This window comes from Budorcas taxicolor, chromosome X, assembly GCF_023091745.1.
Source record: "Budorcas taxicolor isolate Tak-1 chromosome X, Takin1.1, whole genome shotgun sequence".
In the NCBI taxonomy this organism is placed as follows: Eukaryota; Metazoa; Chordata; class Mammalia; order Artiodactyla; family Bovidae; genus Budorcas; species Budorcas taxicolor.
The window spans coordinates 135,217,447-135,230,511 of record NC_068935.1 but is presented as its reverse complement, the minus strand read 5'-3'; positions in this window follow the sequence as shown (position 1 = coordinate 135,230,511).

Sequence of the window (13,065 nt, the reverse complement as noted above, 5' to 3'; positions counted from 1 at the left end):
GCACCTACCAACCTGAGGAGTTCATCTTTCAGTGTCCTATCTTTTGCCTTTCATACTGTTCACGGGGTTCTCAAGACAAGAATACTGAAGTGTCTTGACATTCCCTTCTCCTGTGGCCCACGTTTTACCAGAACTCTCCACCATGACCCATCCCTCTTGGGCAGCCCTACACAGCACGACTGATAGTTTCATTGAGTTAGACAAGCTGTGGTCCACATGATTAGACCACTCCTTACCTTGAACATGGGATATCTTGCTGGAGGCCAGCGTGAGGAATTACACCCGTGACAAGGTCATGTGGCAGAGACATGATGTGCAAGACCGAGTCAGATCTCAGGTTTTCCCCCTGGCATTTCCTGAGCATGTACCTCAAAAAATAAGAATCTGCCTGCTTTTCCACTCTTCTGACATTCTCTGGAAAAAGTCCATTCAGGGCTTTAGTCTTCTGCATTTGAAAGAATGTTTCAATCCAAAAACCCCTCTGATGGCTTTCTAGCCTGCCTGCAGGACTCATACAGCTGTGCATGTGATTGTTTGAGGCCTCCTGACTGCAGGCGGCACTGGAAGCTTAAAATATCCTAGGAATGTAGGGGCTTCCGAAGAGTCAAAATCATTAGAATAGGGCTGATTAAAGGTTTCATTTGTTGAGCCAATACTTACTGCTAAATTTTCATATCCTTTATTTTTAGATATAGTTGGTATATAGAAAAACAAGTAGTAGACCTGGTATTGGCAACATTAGATCTTTGAGTTAAGTACCTTCTTTGTTATAACCCACTGTGCCTTTGTTCTATAGAGATGTAACTTTAGTGCTTTAAGGAGATGCAGATTAAAGAAAAACACTTAGGGGAAACGAAATTAACATTCATTAAGGAAGAGAGCCAAAAAGTGTTAACAAGCCTCTTGGCCAGAAGATAATATAAATCACCTGAGACCTTTTGTATACAAAAAGATATACAGAAACAGTCTGGGCTGCTAACGCTACATAATTTTGTATTACCCATTAATCTCTATGTATAATCAAAAGTATAAAAGGCCTTGAAGGACAATAGAAGGGGAGCCAGTCGCTGGACTGGTTTCCCCCGTGTCTCCTCTTTACTCTAATTTCAGGCTGAATTCCCATCTGGGGCACAGAGGCTCACTATGTCTACTTACTTGTCCAGGCTTTTAAGATCCGTAAGAGAGAGAGCCCAAGGCGGGGCACTCTCCGATATTCAAATGGGCACCGGTGGTCTAATGTAGATGGTGCAAGCTCCTTGTCTGGAACTTTATTGGTTTTCCATGTAACCCAAGTTAATCAGCCTCTTCTCCACTTAATTTTCCTACTACACTATTTCTTCCTAATCTAATCTTATATTAATAAATAAATAAGTTTTCCTCACTGACTCCGTCCACCCTTCGAATTCCCTGGATCCACCGGAGCTGGACCCCAGCAATATCTCCTCACGACCCCCACTCCTGATCTTGGACGTGGTGTATCTCCTCTCAGCTGCTCACTGCTCCAGCGCAGCACAGCCACCGCTCGCTGCTGATGCTGTGTGGTGGAAATAAAACTGAAAGTTCTGGGATAAAGTTGCTGACTATAGAACACATTTAATCCAGCTTTCTTCAAAACACCAATGACAAGAATACTTCACATTTGTTTCACACTTTAGTTTGTATCAGGCTTTTGTTTGTAGTCTTTTCAGTGCTGCTTTCTAATAACCAATTTCACTGGTTTTTCAATAAATCCTCTGGGCTCCTTCTTCAGCAGCTCTGGTCTGACCTCTGGCTCTGGGACTGACATAGGGCCGTCAGCTCCTTGCAGCCAGATTAACCCCAGCCTCTCGGTCCCACTTTTCAGAGTTGTAAGAAGTCATTAAGAGCACTCCATCCCTCCCACACACTTGCAAGCAGACAGCTGTGTCTAGAGCTCAGCAAGTACCACAGTCTAGACCCCAGTGCTCCTGGAAAATGTGGGGCAGGACAGACAGAGGGCAGGCAGATGGATGCTGGGAAGTGTCCACAGCCAGGCCTGGGAGCCATGGTTCCTGCCCAGACCTTGCATAAACCCAAAGTTTTTTGACCCTCATCCCCTCCTAGCCAGCCTTCACATCCCTGTGTCCTCAGAGGTCTCTGCCCATGTGCTCTTTCCCCCAACCTGGCTTTTCTATTTATTTTTTTTTTGGCCTGGGAAATCCCATGGACAGAGGAGCCTGATGGGCCACAGTCCATAGGTTTGCAAAGAGTCTAACATGACTTAGCCAGTAAATAACAACAACTAATAGATGAGAAAGCGAAGGAAGGTAAAAAAAAAAAAAAAAAAAAGAACACAAAGCAATGAAAAATCTTGTCACTGTCATTAGAAGGCAACTGAGGACCTGCCATCACCCTAAGAAACTTTCAGATGAACACACAGTTGGAAACTGTACTGTGTTCCTATATCCTACCATACACATTCCTGCTATAATCTGACAGCAAAGACTTGTCAAATAACAATAAGTATCATGATAATCAGTCTCTGCTATTCATCACTATACTTTGCATTTTCAATACATATTTGTGTAATATTTAATCAGTGCCAGCAGGCATTTTCTAAGGGCTTCCCTGGGGGCTCAGACAGCAAAGAATCTGCCTGCAATGCAAGGGACCTGGCTTTGATCCACTGGTGGGGAAAATCCCCTGGGGAAGGAAGTGGCTGATGGCTGATGACTTCAGGACTTTTGATCACTAGAGAACTCCTGGCCCCTCAGAACATTAATAGGTGAATGCCCTCCCAAAAGCCTCCATCTCAACGCTAAGTTCAGGTAAGTTCCGTCGCTCAGTCGTGTCCGACTCTTTGCAACCCCATGAATCACAGCACGCCAGGCCTCCCTGTTCATCACCAACTCCCAGAGTTCACCCAGACTCACGTCCATCAAGTCACTGATGCCATCCAGCCATGGTCTTGTTTTTGTTGACTGTATAGAGCTTCTCCATCTTTGGCTGCAAAGAATATAATCAATCTGATTTTGGTGTTGACCATCTGGTGATGTCCATGTGTAGAGTCTTCTCTTGTGTTGTTGGAAGAGGGTGTTTGCTATGACCAGTGCATTTTCTTGGCAAAACTCTATTAGTCTTTGCCCTGCATTATTCTGCATTCCAAAGCCAAATTTGCCTGTTACTCCAGGTGTTTCTCGACTTCTTACTTTTGCATTCCAGTCACCTAAAATGAAAAGGACATCTTTTTTGGGTGCTAGTTCTAAAAGGTCTTGTAGGTCTTCAGAGAACCGTTCAACTTCAGCTTCTTCAGCCTTACTGGTTGGGGCATAGACTTGGATTACTGTGATATTGAGTGGTTTGCCTTGGAAACGAACAGAGATCATTCTGTCATTTTTGAGATTGCATCCAAGTTCTGCATTTTGGACTCTTTTGTTGACCATGAGGGCTACTCCATTTCTTCTGAGGGATTCCTGCCCGCAGTAGTAGATATAATGGTCATCTGAGTTAAATTCACTCATTCCAGTCCATTTTAGTTCGCTGATTCCTAGAATGTTGACATTCACTCTTGCCATCTCTTGTTTGACCACTTCCAGTTTGCCTTGATTCATGGATCTGACATTCCAGGTTCCTATGCAATATTGCTCTTTATAGCATCAGACCTTGCTTCTATCACCAGTTACATCCACAGCTGGGTATTGTTTTTGCTTTGGCTCCATCCCTTCATTCTTTCTGGAGTTATTTCTCCACTGACCTCCAGTAGCATATTGGGCACTTACTGACCTGAGGAGTTCCTCTTTCAGTATCCTATCATTTTGCCTTTTCATACTGTTCATGGGGTTCTCAAGGCAAGAATACTGAAGTGGTTTGCCATTCCGTTCTCCAGTGGACCACATTCTGTCAGCCCTCTCCACCATGACCTGCCCGTCTTGGGTTGTCCCATGGGCATGGCTTAGTTTCATTGAGTTAAAACAAGGCTGTGGTCCTAGTGTGATTAGATTGACTAGTTTTCTGTGAGTATGGTTTCAGTGTGTCTGCCCTCTGATGCCCTCTTGCAACACCTACCAACATACTTGGGTTTCTCTTACCTTGGGCATGGGGTATCTCTTCACGGCTGCTCCAGCAAAGCACAGCCGCTGCTCCTTACCTTGGATGAGGGGTATCTCCTCACCACCCCTGCCACACCCCAAAGCCAGCAAGCTGTAGTGCCAAACATCCCTCACCTATCCTTCAGCCAGATAGGGGTGCAGCCTTGCACATCAGCAGACAAGCTGCTCAAAGCCATACTGAACCCATACATTCCAAAACACACTAGTGGACACAGCCACTGCCTTTCAGAAAGACATGATCTAGCTCCACCTACCAGAACACACACACAAATCCCCCCAACCTGGAAACCATCACAAGGCATTGGTTCAATTCCAATCAGCAGACGTAGACACCATAGTTAAGAGGAACTACAGCCTTTCAACCAAGAAAGGGATCACAAACACAGAAAACTAAACAAAACTAAATGACAGAGAAACATCCAGCAGATGAAGGAACATTGCTAAAACCCAAAGGAATGAACAACAAAAATAAACAAATGAGACCTAGGTAACTTAAAAGCTCCAGGTATATACCTCCTCCCTGCCTGATCATAAACAAGCTCTCCCAACCACTAGTCAACCACAGCTTAACTCTTATCACTTAGGAACACATAGATTGGCCCCACCCCAAATCCACCAATGCCAGGCTAGCAAACAGACCACCCCAGCTCCATCCATGCCAGTTTCAGCCCACAGACCACCCCAGCTCCATCCATGTCAGGTCAGTTCAGACACCACCCCAGATCCATCAATGCCAGGTCAGCACACAGACCACCCCAGCTCCATCCATGCCAGGTCAGCACACAGAACACCCCAGCCCCTTCCATGCCAGTGCACAGACCACCCCAGCTCTATCCATGCCAGGTCAGCACACAGACCACCCCAGCTCCATCCATCCAGGTCAGCACTCAGACCACCCCAGCTCCACCGATGCCAGGTCAACACACAGACCACCCCACCTCCATCCATGCCACTGCGCAGACCACCCCAGCTCCATCCATTCCAGGTCAGTACACACACCATCCCACCTCCAGATTTCCCACCTTGGGGATTTGGCAAATGGACTGAGAAACCCGAGGGAGTTAGACTTTGGAGGCCATTGGGATTTGATTATAGAACTTCCACAGGACTAGGGAAACAGACTCATGGAGGGCACAAACAAAACCTTGTGCACACCAGGACCCAGGAGAAAGGAGCAGTGACCCCACAAGAGACTGACCCAGACTTGCCCATGAGTGCCCAGGGGCCTTCAGCAGAGGCGCGGGTCAGTCGTGGCCTCCTGCAGTGTCGGGGGCACTGGGACCTTTTGAAGGAGGTCTCCATTGTCTTCATTACCTCCACCATAGTTTGGTCTCAAGTAAGACAACAGAGAGGGCCACAGTCCCGCCCATCAACAGAAAGCTGTGTTGACAGGCATTTAATATTCATAAGGTCCAAGCATTTCTAAGTAAACAACCACTGATCTCCTGTAGTCTCCTAGGGGTGGTCATCAAAAAAGAATTAATAACTCGGTAGACTGTCACAAAGCCAATTTTAACAGGTACCTTTAACTCACACTTAAAAAATATCACATGAAAAGATGTCAAATTGCTAAATATTAGGGAAGGGTGTTCGGTATCACCTCACACCAATCAGAATGGTGATTGTCAAGCACTCTACAAAAGTTAAATCTGCCCGATGCCATGAAGAAAAGGGAACCATCCACCTCCATTGCTGAAATGAAAATAGGGGAAAGCCACTATGGAGGAGAGCATGGACGTGCATCAATAATGAAAACGAGAAAGAAATTAGAATATCCCTGAAACCATACACAAATATAAACTTCAAAGAAGATAAAGGTCTAAACGTTGGACGGGTACTATGCAATTTTGAGGACAATATGGGGGGACATGATGCAACATCAATTCCACCAAGTGTGCCCAGAATAATGAAAAATGAACCAAAACTAAGAAAACAGGACTGAATTAACCTTAAAAGCATTTGCACAACAAAGGAACCCTAAATGAGAGACAGTCCTCAGAAAGGAAAAAAAATATTTGCAGACAAAGACGTCCATAAGGAATACAGAAGATGGGGTACATAGACGATGAACCATCACTCAGCCATAACAAGCAGGAAAGAATGCCATGGGAGGCCTCAGGGAATAAAGTAGAGATGCTCATAGCAAGTGAGGTGAGGGAGACAGGGAGGGATATTAGCATAAGATATCACTTGTAGCTGGGAACTAGAAATGGATACAGATGAACTTCTTTACCAAAGAGAAACAGTCTCACAGACTCAGAAAATAATCAATGGTCCCCAGAAAGAAAAAAAAAAACTGTGGGATAGGGAGTAATGAAGTGATTCATTCTAACATAGGGAGGCTAATATTATTTTAAAAACAACAACAACAACAACAATCCACCAGGAACCACTGTGTAGGAATGTACCCACTATGTACCCACCAGGAATCCTATTCAACACTGTAACATCCTATATCGGAAAAGAACCTGGAAGAGAAGATATACACATCTATGTACAAGTGAATCAAATTGCTGTCGATCCAAATAAAAACAAAAAACACCCACAACCTTGTCATTCAACTACATACGCCAAGTCAAATTAGGGAATAAAAGTACAAAAAAGGAATCAGAAAGGCTGACTCTACTGTCCGCAGGCCATGGTGACCCGGATGCTGTTATATCCCTGGAGCCTGAGCTGGTTTTGGTCCCAAGCCTGGAGGGTCTCAGTGCAGACGGAGCTGGGAGCATGGGGCAGGAAATGTGACCCCACAATAGATCTGGAGTGCCTCCTTCCCTCTGCATGAGCATCCAATCTCCAGATGCAGGTGGAACCTCCTGCAGAGAAACCAAGCCTACATCACCCAAGAATTGGTGGAGCCTCCAGGCTGGAACAGGTTTGCAAGGTCCCCTGGCCACTCTATGTCCCCTAGGCTGGGGTTCCTACCTCCAGCCTCTGTCCTTAGGGTCACCCCACCTACAGATGACAGCAACCTCTGCAGAGTGGTGTCCACAAACTGGATGTGTCCTGGGGACCCTGGGTAAGGGGGAAGGAGAAATGAGACTCAAGCCTTGGCACATTCCACTCTAGCTGACAGAGTTTTCCATGAACCTCAATGACTGAGGAACAGAATGGGGCAGGAAGCAATGTTGTTTCCTTAGAACCGTCTTCCAGAAAAACAACTTTAAACCTAATGCTGCTTGGCTCTTCATATTCACAAGGCCTGTGGGACTGTAAATGACCCCTCCCTTCCAGTCATGTCCCGGCATAGATCATCAGACAGGAATTCAAAACAGGGCCACCTTTCAAGAAAACAATATCAAGAGGTAAACTGTAGTCACTCTGTACAGTATCAAAAAGCACCTGAAAAGTTCGTCCAGCTCACTATGTATTCAGTTCAGTTGCTCAGCTGTGTCCTACTCTTTGCAATCCCATGGACTGCAGCACGCCACTATGTATTAAATCCATGCAGATCAAAACCCCCTTAAAAAAATCCCCTCCCACAGGTCAGAGTGGCCACTGTCTAAAAATCTACAGAGAATAGGGGCTGCAGAGGATGGAGGCAAAAGGGGATTCTACTACACTCTCAGTGGGGATGTAAATGGGTACAGGAACTATCAAAACAAGCAAGGAGGTTCTTTTTCAACTAAACACTCGGAAACCACATGGCCCAACAATCCCATATCTGGGCTCAGACCCAGAGAAAATCAGAATTCACAGTGACTCGTGCACCTTGTTTTCAGGGCAGCTCGATTGGCAATGGCCAAGAACTAGAATTGTTGCTGGCCAAAATCCTGGCTTTCTCTGCCCAGTGAAGCAAAATAGAAAATACGGAGACAGAGTTTGAAGAAGATACGAAGGTGGCTTTTATTCTCAAGCCAACAGAGAGGGGAACACAGTAGAGTCATGCCTCAAGGACAGAGTACCCTCCCACCCCCCACCTATGAAGAGTCTGGGGGCTTATATAAGGGAAGGGCTCACAGTCAGGTGTCAGTGATGAGGAACAAAGTGAGTAGGGTCTAGATCTCTTCCTCGTGCATGTTTTCAAAGACAGTCTTAGACTGAAGTCAATAACCCAGGAACTGACTCTGGCAGTTGGGGTGGCTCCGTGGCCTTCTTTCTGATATGTAAGTACAAGGGGAAGGGTGTTGTAAGGGTAACCACCAGATAGGTGATATATTTAGCATAGAGTCCAAGGAAAAAATGTTATTCATAGCTCCTGCAGAGTTAGGGGGCAGAAAAGCAAACTTAGTCACAGACATTCAGAGTTATGAGCAGTTAAAGTAAAAATACTAGGAATGTTCAGGCCTGCTCACTGTTTTCTTGATCTCCTTTGTTCTCAAAAAAGGAAAGAATAAAATACTCATTTCTCTTTTTTTTCCTTTGCATGTATTTCAGTCACTTTAGTCATGTCCAACACTTTGTGACCCCATGGACTGTAGCCTACCAGGCTCCTCTGTCCATGGGATTCTCCAGGCAAGAATACTGGAGTGGGTTTCCATGCCCTTCTGCAGGGGATCTCCCCACCCAGGGACTGAACCCACGTCTCCTGCATTGGCAGGTGGATTCTCTACTGGCTGGGCCACCAGGGAAGCCCTCCCTGCAACAAATTCAATGAAGTTATTCATCGACAGGAAAATGAAGTCAGAGTGGTGCACCTCTGCACTGGAATGCTACCCAGCCCTGAATCACAACGGAATAATGCCAGTGGCAACAGCATGGATGGATAGAGTGAATACCATACTAAGTAAAGGAAGGCTGATAGAGAAAGACAAATTACAGAAGGCATCACTGACAGGTATCTTCTTGAAATTAACACAAATGTAGGCTATTACACAGTAGAAACAGACTCACAAACTTAGAAAACCAACTTATGATTATTTAAAAAAGTTAGGGATGTGGGATAAATGAAGAGTTTGCAAGGAACAAACAGGCGTTAATATATATCAAACAGATAATCAGGAAAAACAGTGTTGAATAGCAAAGGGCAGCCTATTGGAGACACTGTACTCCTCTCTCTGGGGAAAATGAACCCAAAAAGGAATTGATAAATGTCCGTGTATCTCTGAATCCAGCTCCTGTATACCTGAAATAAACACAGTATCAGAAATCAACCCTACTTCAAAATAAAACAATGAATGCACAGAAACCCCCCAGAGTCATAGAAATAAAAGCAAAAATAAACAAATGGGACCTAATTAAACTTAAAAGCTTTTGCACAATGAAGAAAAGTATAAGCAAGGTGAAAAGACAGCCTTCAGAATGGGAGAAAATAATAGCAAACAAAGTAACTGACAAAGAATTAATCTCAAAAATACACAAGCAGCTCCTACAGCTCAATTCCAGAAAAATAAATGACCCAATCAAAAAATGGGCCAAAGATCTAAACAGACATTTCTCCAAAGAAGACATATAGATAGCAAGCAAACACATGAAAAGATGCTCAACATCACTTATTTAAAAAATGCAAATTCAAACCACAATGAGGTACCATCTCATGCTAGTCACAATGGCTGCTATCAAGAAGTTTACAAGCGATAAATGTTGGAGAGGGTGTGGAGAAAAGGCAACTCTCTTACACTGTCGGTGAGAATGCAAACTAGTGCAGCCACTATGGAGAACAGGGTGGAGATTTCTTAAAAAACTAGAAATGGAGCTGTCATACGACCCAGCAATACCACTGCTGGGCATACACACTGAGGAAACCAGAACTAAAAGAGACATGAGTACCCCAATGTTCATCGCAGCACTGCTTACAATCGCCAGGACATGGAAGCAACCAAGATGTCCATTGGCAGATGAATGGATAACAAAGCAGTGGTACATATGCACAATAGAATTTTACTTAGCCATTAAAAAGAATGCATTTGAATCAGTTCTAATGAGGTGGATGAAACTGGAGCCTATTATACAGAGTGAAGTAAGTCAGAGAGAAAAACACCAATACAGTATATTAACACATATATATGGAATTTAGAAAGATGGTAACGATGACCCCGTATGTGAGACAGTAAAAGAGACACAGATGTAAAGAACAGACTTTTGAACTCTGTGGGAGGAGGGGAGGATGGGATGATTTGAGAGAATAGCACTGAATATGGAATAGCATTACCATATGTGAAATAGATCACCAGTCCAGGTTTGATGCATGAGACAGGGTGCTCTGGGCTGGTGTGCTGGGATGACCCTGAGGGATGGGATGGGGAGGGAGGTGGGTGGGAGGTTCAGGATGGGGAACACATGAACACCCATGGTTGATTCATGTCAATGTATGGCAAAAACACTACAATATTGTAAAGTAATCAGCCTCCCATTAAAATAAATTAATTAATTAAAAAGAAAAAAGAAATTTAGAAGTGGAGTGTGAAGCAAAAGCAATGCTACCTCCTTGTGGCCATTTTTTGTAACAGCAACTCTAAAAGCTGTGTTCAGTTCAGTCGCTCAATTGCATCTGACTCTTCACGACCCCATGGACTGCAGCAGTCCAGGCCTCCCTGTCTATCACCGACTCCTGTTTACTCAAACTCATGTGTATGGGGTCGGTGATGCAATCCAACCATCTCATCCTCTGTCACACCCCCTTGTCCTCCTGACCTCAATCTTTCCCAGCATCATATATGTATGTGTGTGTGTGTTTGTGCACAGGAGGGGCTGGAGGGCCGGGACCAACTGAGGGAAAGGAGGCGCCCACCCAGCATCTCCACGTGGAAGTTGACTCCCTCTGGGCCAGAGAACGGAGCCACAGGGAGCCCCTGGACTGCGGCTCATGGGGCACAGCGACAAAGCCCCTCATCAGTCCTGAGCCGGTGCTGTACCTGTGCTGGCCAGTGCCACTGGGGGAGGACATCTGATGACCAAGGTCTTGTGTCCTGCCCTTACATTGAGGGAATAGGACCATGGGCTGGTCGGAGTGGATGGACATTTTGGGAGCCTGGGAAGTGCTTGGGGGAACCAATGAATGTTTCAGGGGGATGGTGTGTTAAGGGAACCCAGTGAGCCTTTCAAGGGGCTGGCAAGTTTTGGGGATCTAGTGAGTGTTTCAGGGGGCTGGTGAGTGTCTGGAGGACCCAGTGAGTGTTTCAGGGGGCAGGTGAGTTTGGTGGCCTGAGCAAAGGTCTAGGAGCCTGGTGTTCCTGAAGTGGCCCTGCGTTACTCCATCCATTCGTTCACCTGAGAACTATTCCCTGAGTGCCTCTGTGCCCATCCCCACCCACAGACGTGTGCGAGGTCACACGGAACCTCCTCCAGTGTCTCACTGAGGGCCCCAGGGGCAGAACCTGACCTCACTGGCATGCGCCCAACCTGCTCACCTGAATGGACTGAGAACACAGAGGGTGCGGCAGACCCACAGGAATCAGAAGCCACCGGGGTGTGCAGGTGCACCCGGCTTGCTCCCTGGGGTACTGTCCGAGGCCCCAAGGCTGGGTGGCACTACTGCCGAGCACTCCTGAATCTGCACTTGGAAACCAGGCAGCTGGGGTTCATAGACAAGGACAAGAGGGTGGGTGACCCACACCTATGTACTTGGGAGATGGGAGAGTGTCTTGCAAGTGCAGGATTGGTGTCCACAGGCGATGGAACATTGTTCCTCCCATCACAGTGAACCCACCACCATCTCAGGCCAGCACAAATGGGAGGATGAAGGGCTTGTGACACACTGACCTGGATTCTGATGGAACAGAGGTCCAGGGATGTGGAGACAAGAGGGCGCAGGAGTGGGCAGGTGACCTGTCTCATAGGGAGAGTTGTGGACAGGACACCCAGTGGGCAGGTGCCCTGTATTATGGGGAGGTCTCCTCTGTGAGGGGAAGACAGACACACACCCACAGGCATCCCCAGGATGGTGACACAGACGCACCAAAGAAGCCCTACGTTACGGGGCACACACATCCACAGGTTCTCTCCACACTGCCATGCTCAGGGTTCTGACATACTGTTTTGCTGTTTGTTCTACTTGCATCTCATGGAATGTTTGGATTAGAAAAGAGACTTATTCTGAAGGGTTATTGTGAAGAGGAAAGGGGACTATTACAGGAGGATAAGAGTGCTTCAGGGAGGACTACTACTCTAGAGAGGGGATGATTACACAGAGATAGGGCCCTATATGTACAAGGGGCCACACTACTGTAGAGAGGTGACTAACACGATAGAGGGGAGACACAACAATAAATGGGGCTATGACCCTGTAGGGGGGATGTTACCGTGGAGAAAGTGAAAGTCACTCGTTCATATCTGACTCTACACAGGCCATGGAATTCTCCAGGCCAGAATACTGGAGTGGGTAGCCTTTCCCTTCTCCAGGGGATCTTCCTATCCCAGGGAGTGAACCCAGGTCTCCTGCAATGCAGGCGGATTCTTTATGAGCTGAGCCACCACAGAAGCCCTACTGTGGAGAGGGGACTCATAATAAAGGAGAACCCTTACTGTAGTGGGAGACTATTACTGTGGAGGGGGAAAATTTATAATAGGGGGACTCTGATACCATGGGGGCTGTTATGCAGGGAAGGGGCAATGACAATACAGAGAACTATTTTAATACAGGAAACCATTACAATAGAGGGGGACCATTCTGTAGAGGGGGACTATTACAGAAGTTCAGTTCAGTTCAGTCGCTCAGTCGTGTTCGACTCTTTGCGACCCCACCAACCACAGCACACCAGGCCTCCCTGTCCATCACCACCTCGCGTAGTCCACCCAAACCCATGTTCATTGAGTCGGTGATGCCATCCAACCATCTCATCCTCTGTCGTCCCCTTCTCCTCCTGCCCTCAATATTTCCCTACGTCAGGGTCTTTTCAAATGAGTCAGCTTTTTGCATCAGGTGACCAAAGTATTGGAGTTTCAGCTTTATCATCAGACCTTCCAATGAACACCCAGGACTGATCTCCTTTAAGATGGACTGGTTGGATCTCCTTGCAGTCCAAGGGACCCTCAAGAGTCCTCTCCAACACCACAGTTCAAAAGCATCAATTCTTCAGCACTCAGCTTTCTTTACAGTCCAACTCTCACATCCATACAT